Raw genomic sequence first — 10,434 nt, 5'->3', positions numbered from 1 at the left:
GTGTTCTGATACTCACCGTTCAATGCAGCACAATGTGCAACTGGTTTCCGTGGTGTAGCGGTTATCACGTGCGCCTCACACGCGCAAGGTCCCCGGTTCGATCCCGGGCGGAAACAGTATTTTTTTTCCTTTTTATTTTTTTTTTATTCACGTGGTGATATATGGGGAATCCACAAGTTCTTGCTGCAAAGTGTTCCATCCCCGTATTGCATATGGGAAACAATAACAAAATGTGTCTATGTGGAACCTATATTCCTCCAGGTATTTCTTGTGTTTGTGCCTGGCAGCTCTTGTTTCTGATGAGGGCACATACTTGCTACTGTCAATTTTTAGTGGATTGTTGTAGGCCAGCTTCCAAATTGTTGGTAAACCAGCCATTTCCAGAAATTTTGAAGGTGAAGTGTAGCGATCGTATTTGTTGTAAACAAATCTGACTGCTTTGCGCTGAATGCTTCCCAACTTAATTATAATTTTCTTTGTATGCTTGAGCCAACACGCTATATGCCATACTGGAAGTGCTATTCTAAACAATCAAGCATTCCTGATTTTATACTGTGTTCTACTGGTGGTTAATGTCAGTGCTCGTGCGTTCGGAAGGATACAGTACCTCGCCGTTTTCTTCACCAGAACTTGAAGCCGGAAGTTTGCTTATGTTGAATAAACATATGGACACCATAGGAAGGCCCCTGCAGAAATAATAATCCCATTTACAACACCAGAAATTCCGAAATTCAGAGAAACCAGCGGAATCTAAAATAGGAGTGGCAGGCAGCATACATTTCAGTTAAACTGAACAGCTTGTGAAGATGGGCTAAGTAGGCAGTGCTCACCTACGTAAATCACTGGCAGTTATCAAAGCTGAACTTACGCGCACAACTTCTGCTACTTTCCATCCTCCTCCTACAATCATTTATTTATTTATTTTTTAACAACAGACCATGCCGGACACCCAGCTTGTGATTAGTCAAGACCGTACAAGCGGTGGGCGCTTATTGCTTGCATGCAAAACGCTTGTCCGCCTTATTCTTGATTACTGCTACATCATCTGAAATCGTCATAAGAATTTCGATATTATGAAGCAAGAAACAGTTCAGAAGAAATGAGTACGTACTTTGACCCGCCGCGGTGGTTCAGTGGTTAGGGCGCTCGGTTACTGATCCGGAGTTCACGGGTTCGAACCCGACCGCGGCGGCTGGGTTTTTATGGAGGCAAAACGCTAAGGCGCCCGTGTGCTGTGCGATGCCAGTGCACGTTAAAGATCACCAGGTGGTCGAAATTATTCCGGAGCCCTCCACTACGGCACCTCTTTCTTCCTTTCTTCTTTCACTCCCTCCTTTATCCCTTCCCTTACGCCGCGGTTCAGGTGTCAAACGATATATGAGACAGATACTGCGCCATTTCCTTTCCCCAAAAAAACAATTATAATCGAATTATAAGAAATGAGTACGCTTCATCTTCCAGAAATAGAAAACTACGCTATCATCTCGCCGCCTCAGAGAATACCTGCTTTTGCTGCACACACTGGTTAATTCTCAAAGTTTTACATCACTTGACAGTATACTGTAGCAAGCGTGCCATCACTTAAAGTTCGCATAGACTTAATTATGCTCTTTTTTATCTTTGGACTGACATGTATAAGTGCAGCTTTCCTTTGAACACTGAACGCTGTAATTCACTGTCTGAAATTTTCCATTCATTACACATGAATAATTTTCTGGAAGCCACTGTCTGTTGTTAACATTCTGATTTTTGTGTTCGTATTCTGTTGCTAATCACTGTTTTCTTTCGCCCATCCCCACTCCTGCAGTAGCCTCACCCAGAGTGCAGTATATGTAAAAATAAATACGAGTGCCGAGTGTAGGCTGTGCACGGTTGGAAAGTATGTTGCTTTATTTGTTGTTAGTGTTGACCAGCGGCTTTTCCACTCCTAATATGCGTGTTACTCTTAGCAGTGTGAAGGCACATCAAGCGTACTTTCAGGTGATGAACCAGTACTGTGTTTTTTGGGTGCTGCGTTTGTTCATTATGCTGTTGCGTGCTGTGCGCATGCATATTATCATATTTTTGTAAAAAAAAAAACAATGCATGGTTTCGAAGGCCACTTGAGATGCAGTTGCGGTGAGCAAACTTTTTTGTTTTGCTCAGAATATAACCATCTTTCTGATTCGTTGTTAAGCAATCTTTTTATGCGATGTTTATTGCCTCAGGGCATAAAATGCATAAAGTGAGGGATGATTACGATGCTTAAATAAATGAAGAAAGGTTGGCTGATCTAATAAAATCAAGGAGGGAACGATGACGTGGTCCATGTGTCCAATGGATATATGAATCTGGATTGTTCGGGGAGAGACCCACTGCCGCCAGGTGCCGAATTCAATTACTGAGCAATTAATGGGAAGGCCGGAACATAGGAAAGCAAACAAAAAGATTTCGAAACAACTAGAAGGAATGAATAAATAAAATTTTGGAAATAAAAATTTGATTTAGTGTCGTTCATGCTATTAATAGCGCAACCGGTCAGTAAAGTTGCTTCAGATAAGCAAGTAAGATTTATCCGAAACAATAAATCAATGAAGGTCGCAGGAAAGGCCAAAAAACACCGTTCGTGCTCACTGAGCACACGAGCATAATCTATGACGTTTGTGCAGTTTCTAATCTCCCGTGCGGTGTTATGGACTCTTGACCTTTTCATGCACTTAGCTAACCCCGCTTCCTCCTGGATGCTTGAAGAAAGAACGACTACCGAAATCGGGGACACAGGCAGAGGAGAGAGTAGTTCGAAGGCCCTTACTGGGCTTGCCAACAGGACGCTGTCAAGGTTTGTCAGGAACATCAAGGAAATTGTTTCCGCAAAGTCCCGGAGTGATCGCGCAAATGCTTTCGGCGTCCCGTCGCGTGGAATGCACCAGCCGTTTGTGGACAGACAGCGTCGGATAGCTATTTAGGTCTAAGCTGAATGTATCTTCGGTCGCTAATAAGCCTTTACCCACCCTGCAAAGCATGCGCCCATATGCATCGTTTGCAATAACCTCTATCTGGATGGTACACATGTTCTTTGTTTCTTGGCCTTTTCAGCTAAATTTCAACAGCGCGCGCGTGTGTGTGCGTGTGTGCGTGTGTGCGTGCGCGTGTGCGCGTGCGTGTGTGCGTGCGTGCGTGCGTGTGCGTGTGCGTGTGCGCGTGTGTGTGTGTGTGCGTGTGTGTCTGAGAGCGTCAGAGAGATAATTAGAGAGAGGGAGAGAGACTGACGAATAGCAGACCAACAGCGAACGAGCGCATACCGGGTGTAAGGATTCCACCCAAAAATCTGTATTTTCGTCTCTCTATATATCCTACCTTTTTGAAATAAATGTTTTCTACTACTACCCGAGCTGCTCCGCAACATTTAAAAATGGGTTTTTTGAGTTAGGAAAGCGCTTCCTTCGGCACAGCATTCTCAGCGGTGTAGCACAACAGAATACAACAAAGACGGGCTGACCAGTAGGCTGGTTAACCAATACTGGATATTGAGCTTTCTAACTGTAACTGCTAGTCTTCTTATTTATTGAGGCGTGTAGCACACCGTAAGTAATAATCATATGAGTTTATAGAATTTCGCAAACGAAATTACCCTCGGTGCTGTTGCCCGGAAAATTTTGTCTATTTCTGCTAGTTACATGCACTTGAAGGGTTGCTTTGCCTGCAATCTTCACGAAAGCGCATGTGTATTTCGGGGTAATGCTACCAAAATATGTTGAGCCACAACGTCGATGGTAACTGCGTTTTCGAAATTCTAAAAACTGACATGGATATTACTTACGGTGGGCTACACGCCTTCCAATAAATAATTAGACCAACAGTAATCGTTAAGAGGTTAATTATTAAATATTAGTTAACCAAGCTACTAGTGAACGCGTCTTAACTGTATTCTGATGCGCTTCACCGGTGACAATGCTATGGCGAAAAAAGCTCTTTTCAAACCAAAAAAAAAAAAGTCTATATTGCAAACATCTTAGGTGAAACATCCAGCATGTCACTTCTATAGCTTTTGCAGCGGAGTGATGATATCTGCAGCTCTTGATTTGTGTCTAAATACAACCATCCTCATCACCATCATCATCAGCCTGACTACGCCGTCTGCAGAGCAAAGGCCGCTCCCATGTCTCTACAATTAACCCTATCCTTTGCCAGCTGCATCCACCCTTTGCCTGCAAACTTCTTAATCTCATCCGCCCACCTAACTTTCTGCCGCCCCCTGCTACGCGTATACCTTGTCTAGGAAATACAGTAGTACCACGCAGACCTGTGGGTCCAACACTACATTTTTCACGACGTTTGCGCCACCGCTACGGCCCTGTCGCTTATGATAGAAAAACAACTTTTAGCTCGTATTAAATAGAAAAGCATTTAATTTTCAATAATATGCCTTGTTAATAATAATTGTTGTTGGCATGAATGGAGTGAGCAAGAAACCGTGGGCATAAAACAATACTATTCTTCGACTTGCCTGCTTGCACACAGGGTTTTGGAAAAACTACTGCACCAAAAACGGCTGTTCCTGAAGCGTTTAAAAGACTTTTTATCCTCGATAACTGGAGAGCTGTTTTTGGCCCAGGTTGATAGTTATTCAGAACTGGAGCTCTTGAAAACACCAAAAAAGACAAAAAAAAACACATATTAGAGGCTCAATGTCTTCTGGTATAGGTGTCAGAACGCAAAGTATTTGGCTTCTTTTTAATCGTGCATATTTAATTAAGTGTGAAATTTTTTTTTGTGGGGGGGGGGGGGGTTGGGGGGGGGTGCACTTAGTAGTTCTTTAGTTTTTCTTGTTCAAAGTTCCGCGACATAACCAAAACGCGACCCATGGGGGTCTGGTACTGAGTGCCCAGACCTCCGCCTACAACGCCAAGGTATAAACCAAGATAGGATGAAATGATCTGGCTGGAATTCAGGCAAAGAAATGCGGCAAACTCACAAAAGCAAAATACGCAAAGCATAAATCACCAAAATCATAATCGCATAAGCACACTGCGTTCGCAGATTTGCCGCATCATACTGTCAATTTCTTTTCGTTCAGGTATGTAAGTTCGAAACTTGTTTTCCCTTCTTTATTCGTTCTTCAATTTCCTTGATCAAAATCTTTATTCCCGATGTTCCAAGGAAAACCGGCGCTGACTCTCTAGGTGATGGGGCCGGAGCTTCCTGCTGGCCTATCAGAAACACTTCAGCTTGTACGGTGGAATGGGAGAAGGTCTGCACCGGCCATCGCAGCAGTCCGTGTGGTTCATGCACTGAAAAGAAGCGCGCAGGCTGTGAGGAAGGGTTCGACCGCAACATTCCGCTTTTCGACAGTACCTATCGGGTTTAAAGATGCCTCATAAGGCGCTGGAATACAGACAGAAAATTATTTCACAAACACTCGAGTATATGCAACCTGGCATGTATGTGTAAGCGGTATACAACAAATCATGCTTCGACACGTATAACAGTGGTGATCTGTGGGCTGGCGTCTAAGTGTACAGCAGGCATTTTGCGATGAGTTTCGAGCGCCACCGCTGCTGCAAAGAATGCCATTAGATGAAGTTTTAAGAGCACAATAACTAGCAACTTCGGCTGGAAGCGCAGAAGGAACGCGTGCTCTAATCGCTAATGGCCGCTCAATGCAAACGGTGAGTGTATAATTTTATGACTTTGGAATTCTCATCAAAGGAAACCGAGAATCAGCGTTTCTGCCTCTTCGTTGGGAAAGTAAGCCATCTAAAACTTTCTCTATGTACATCTTTGTTAATTTACTCCATTTAAATATTTAACAAACTATTTTATCAGTTATCATTATCCTCTCCCCGCTTATAAACAGGACCTTTCGTATTCGAGTAAAACTCGATTTCAGCCCATTTTGACTGGCACCAGAGATTTAATAAAAGCTGAGTTATAACCGATTTCTACTCGAAAACGAAAGACCAGAAATAAATAGTTTACCGATGGACAAGGCTCAAGGCACTGCAAGTAAACAATAGCGTATGCCTTGTAGTTATTCCAGCGTGACATTTTCCACTATCAGTTGATGGCTTTAAACATCTTTCAACGCTTGTTCTAGTCTGTGGGAAATTTCTACATGCATGCATTGGAAGCGAGAGGCGTGAACGCAGGTATTGATGTGGTGTTTCATCGGCATCATTGTACCGAGGGCTATCCATTCTGACGACGTTATGCTCCAGCGCGGTTCAGGGTTTAAAATGATCGCTGTAAAGTTGAACGTTATCTCAGCGTAAGAAAAGGGTATAGGTGCAGCTCAGATGCAGAAGTGTCGTTCATGGAGGCGGTGATGTGCACGACGAAGTAATTGTTATAAAGTAAAAGATCACATCTGGCCGGGTGAGCTGTTTCATTGTGTACAATGATATTTATAGCTTTGTATTTTATATATAACTAAGTAAATAGCATAAAAAACCCGAGTTATTCAACTTCTTGCTCAATAGCCCGAATTCGGATTTGAGCTCAAAAAACATGCCCACAACCCCTCGATTTCCTATGACAACAAAGCCCAGAAACAAAAGACACTCTTTATAGAACAGACGGCACTGTAAAGTAGGTGTGACACAGCATAAGCAGCCGCCGCAGACGAGCGTGCCACATTCCTCTGCTCTCTTCACAGTAGGCCTCCTCCTTCTCCCTCCTCAGTAGCCTCTTTCAAGGAGGTTACCACTCTCTACGGATACCGTCCTCCAGGAGGCTACTAAGCTCCTTCCACGGTAACCGCCCTCCGTTTACTACTGCGACAGCACCGACGCTGAACCCAAAGAACAGGCGTTTAACAGCTGCGCTGTAGAAGGAAAAGAACTGTAAGGTTTTCTGCCCTCCCTTGAGTCGGGGAAGTGGGAACTATGAGTGACAACAAAAATTTCCATATGTCTAAATAAAGTGCCGTCTTACAGAGCATTCAAGGACCCCAGTGCTGCGTTCAGGGACGTTTGGTAATCATTGGCGAAATAATTTCAGGAGCCTCCACATAAACTCCGATGCTCAGACATCGCAGCTGTCACGGCTTCATACGTATTATGGGTAGTTTATCGCATGAAATGAAATATGCCGCTGAGTATCAAGCAAAATCAGGCTTGTTTATTCATTTTGGCATAATATGGCGTAATTTGATGACAAGCGCCAGAACAACGTCTGCGAGCTCATTTAGCGATTGTATCACAGCAAGCTTAAGAAAGAGACATTTATCAAAATTAAAAGTGTTCAACAAGAAGATGGGCATGACAGGTTTGAAGGGCAGCTTTGCCCTACTGTCATCTGTTACAGACGACAATAGTCAATAAGAGCAATGCAATTTGTTGCAGTGTCTTGTGTCGCATCTACAACCTTCATCTAACTTTTTGGGCGTTAGTGCAGCGGTCCATAACTAAAAAAAAATGTGCACAGAGCACCACTCATTGCAAGAAGTTGCCCGTCGCCTTGTCGTACATCACGAAAGAAGACACAGGTATTGCATTCGTACCGGCATCTCTCTCTTGTGACAAAAGTTGTAAAACCTCCTGTTCTGCAAGCAGCCCCTGGATATTGTGGCGGCGATGAATATCACCAAGATGATTCCGTAGATTACTTTGGCACACATCTGCAAGAAAACAAGTTTCTACAGTCGAAGTCCACCTTTTCTTTTCAAGGAAGTAATGACCGGTCAAACCAGCTTTCCATCAGGGCTCGTGTCTTTCTACGAGAAGCAGCTGTCAGATTTTTGACAGCTGGTATAAACTTCCCAGAACGTGCATTTCAGTTATATTTATGCACGCTTCACAATCATACACCGCGCTGACAAAGGCAGCTTGTCGATACACTGTCCAATAAGGTAAACGCCATATAATCGCTTATTTTGAAGGAAACTGAGTCAGGCAGCGATGATGACAGCGAGCTGGGGTCTTACACTCAACATTTTATTCAGTGTTCAATAAATTAGGTGAAAGTAATCAAACAACAAGATAAGGACCCTCCATTATTCAACTCATCCAACGTGTTTCAATAGCAAGCCGCAGAATCCACAGAAACCTTTTAGGTGGTGAAAAAGCACAACGTCTGGTAAGCGTAGTGAACACGGTCCTTTAATATCTGCCTACATAAATCACCGCAGAACCATCACATCCACACACAGAGGAACACTAAGTGACGCCATCGTTGTAAACAACCCGTGCTAAAAAGCAGAGTCGACTACAGTCGCCGACTGCACTTTGTGGTAACTTCCTGTTGTCTATGTTTATTGTAGTTCTTTGTGAACGTAAGCATGAAGTACCACTTAGCCCAGCAATTCGTTTCAAGCAAGTTCTGCGAGTCTGGTCATCTCTTGTCTGACACTATAATCTGACTCCCACTCACTGCTAGGGTTTATGCCGCTGACGTAGCACGCGTAAAGTGGCGAATCAAGCAACGAGTATAAGAAACCTCACTGCGGAAGAACCAAAAGGAGGCCACGTCCGACCGCTTCCGACATGACCGCGGCAGGGACCTTCGCTCTTGATGTCCGCGTACACCCGTACACCCGTACACGCGTACACCCGAACTAATTCTCCGTTTGCCGCCTCCGCGCAGTCACCATCCATTTTAAATTTTTCGAGCCCAGCTGCGAACTTCGCCCGCTACTTCAGCCGGGCGCTGCGGCCTGTTTGAACGACGTGTGCCACGAGACACTTACGTCATTCACTCGGATGGCCGCGGGCTTTCTTTCTTTCTTCTTTACACACATGACAAAGATTCAGACCCGACAGCAGGCACGCGCGTTCAACACGGCCCCATGCGCTTTTATTCCTTTACTTTCTTTGTATCGCGCGCGTGCTGTCAAAAGCTCATTACAACGCGTCGGACGGACCTCGTGGATAGGTTCCACGTCAGCTCTTGTCCTCAACTTTTCCTTCGGTTGCCGCCAGCGTGTCGGACAATTGTGTTCACCGTTTGAATAAAGACTTTCAAATCGTCTCGGAGTGATTAACCCCGTTCGCTCGCACAACTGCGTCGGTTAAAAAAAAAAAACTGCCAAGAAGGCTCTTTCGTGTTTTTGTGTCGTCTGGGGTCAAACCGCCGGTCGTTACAGGATGCGCGAACAGGAAAATGAAAGTAATTTTGTTGCGCCGTGCTGCACAGCAGAAATCACTCACTGTCTGTCGACTGCGTGCGGCAGCCCGGGGCGAGGAGATGCTTGGCCCGTCGTCAGGTCATGCGTCTGGAGAATAGGCGTTGTGCCTGTAGAAAGAGATCTCTGTCGTGGGCGGCGGCAGCGCATGAGCGATGTTCGTTTGATAATGAAAACATGCACAAAAAATTCATCAGCTATTTACGAGAGGGCAAATGGGTTTTGTTGGGTTGGATGACTTCCCTACCAGCTAAACTGTTTACAATACCGGGAACGCAAGCCTTAAAGTGTATGTGGAAGACACATTGTTGCTTGAGCGCCTGGATTCTGAAAACTTATCCTATTCATCGATTTCAGAAGCCATGAAAGGTATAATTGCTAAGGGCTTGGCAATCTGCTCTATGCTTGGAGGACATGAACCCTTTGTACGAAACTTAACAAAACCTGATAGAATCTCAAGTGACGGCTCACAAAGCTGTAGCCTTTAGTGCTCCAGATGGCGGGCCAGTGTCTGGATTCATCTTTTGCAAGACGAAGCGGCTGTGCTGCTTTATTTCACCCTAGGTTGGTGCGAGCCTCAAAGCACGTCAGCGAAACAGCTCTTCGCTCGCTACAGATGCTTTTATAACTAAGCTGCAAAATTCTTTAGCGCACCTTTTCACAAGGCTGAGAAATTTGTCGAGCATGATGTATAGAGAACTGCTTGTAGAATTTCAAGCCTCATTTTTCATGACAGCTGAGTTTTCAACCAGGAAAACGGACTATTTTTGGCGTCCGCGGCTTTCCCTCGTCCCTTGAAATGAAAATTGAACATAATTGTTTTTTGGGGGGGAAAAGAAAAGGCGCAGTATCTTGATCAGGATGTGTTGCTGGGCTTGTTGGTTTGACAGTCTGAACATTGTGAACATTATTTAGTATCTGTCTCATATATTGTTGGACACCTGAACCGCGCCGTAAGGGAAGAGATAAAGGAGGAAATGAGAGAAGAAAGGAGGTGCCGTAGTGAAGGGCTCCGGAATAGTTTACTAGGAAGATACGCATACAATATAAGGCCAGTACGACGGAGCTCTGCATGGCTGTTCTTGATTTAAACCCTTTTAAGAGCGTGAGCTCTTACTCAGCACGTTTCGAGATTTCGTAGGGTCTGCTAGCGCAGTGAAATCACAGCGCCATCTGTGGCAGCAACTAGAAAACAGCACATCTCGCATTAAGACTTGTAGCGCCATCTACAATAGCATTGCAGAAAAAAACCACTTGACGCGTGCCAATGCTGACATCACGGTCCAATATGGTGCATAGAGGTGGAACTATGTGAGTATGATGTCAGGGGACGA

At 44.6% G+C, this 10,434-nt stretch overlaps 1 long non-coding RNA gene and 1 other non-coding gene across 2 annotated transcripts; one reads left to right on the top strand and one right to left on the bottom strand.

The window, feature by feature from the left end:
- Window positions 1-43: 43 nt before the first annotated feature.
- Window positions 44-116, top strand: TRNAV-CAC (transfer RNA valine (anticodon CAC)). The gene has a single exon. It is a non-coding gene; the product is annotated as a tRNA-Val (tRNA).
- A 4,958-nt stretch (window positions 117-5,074) lies between these two features.
- LOC144094673 (uncharacterized) lies at window positions 5,075-9,263 on the bottom strand. The gene is made up of 3 exons (XR_013306540.1): window positions 9,126-9,263; window positions 7,481-7,597; window positions 5,075-5,270 (listed from the first exon to the last, which is right to left on the bottom strand). It is a non-coding gene; the product is annotated as an uncharacterized LOC144094673 (long non-coding RNA).
- Between the last annotated feature and the right edge of the window lie 1,171 nt (window positions 9,264-10,434).

Source organism: Amblyomma americanum, chromosome 6 (assembly GCF_052857255.1).
Source record: "Amblyomma americanum isolate KBUSLIRL-KWMA chromosome 6, ASM5285725v1, whole genome shotgun sequence".
NCBI lineage: Eukaryota > Metazoa > Arthropoda > Arachnida > Ixodida > Ixodidae > Amblyomma > Amblyomma americanum.
This window is presented reverse-complemented; position numbering and strand designations above follow the sequence as displayed.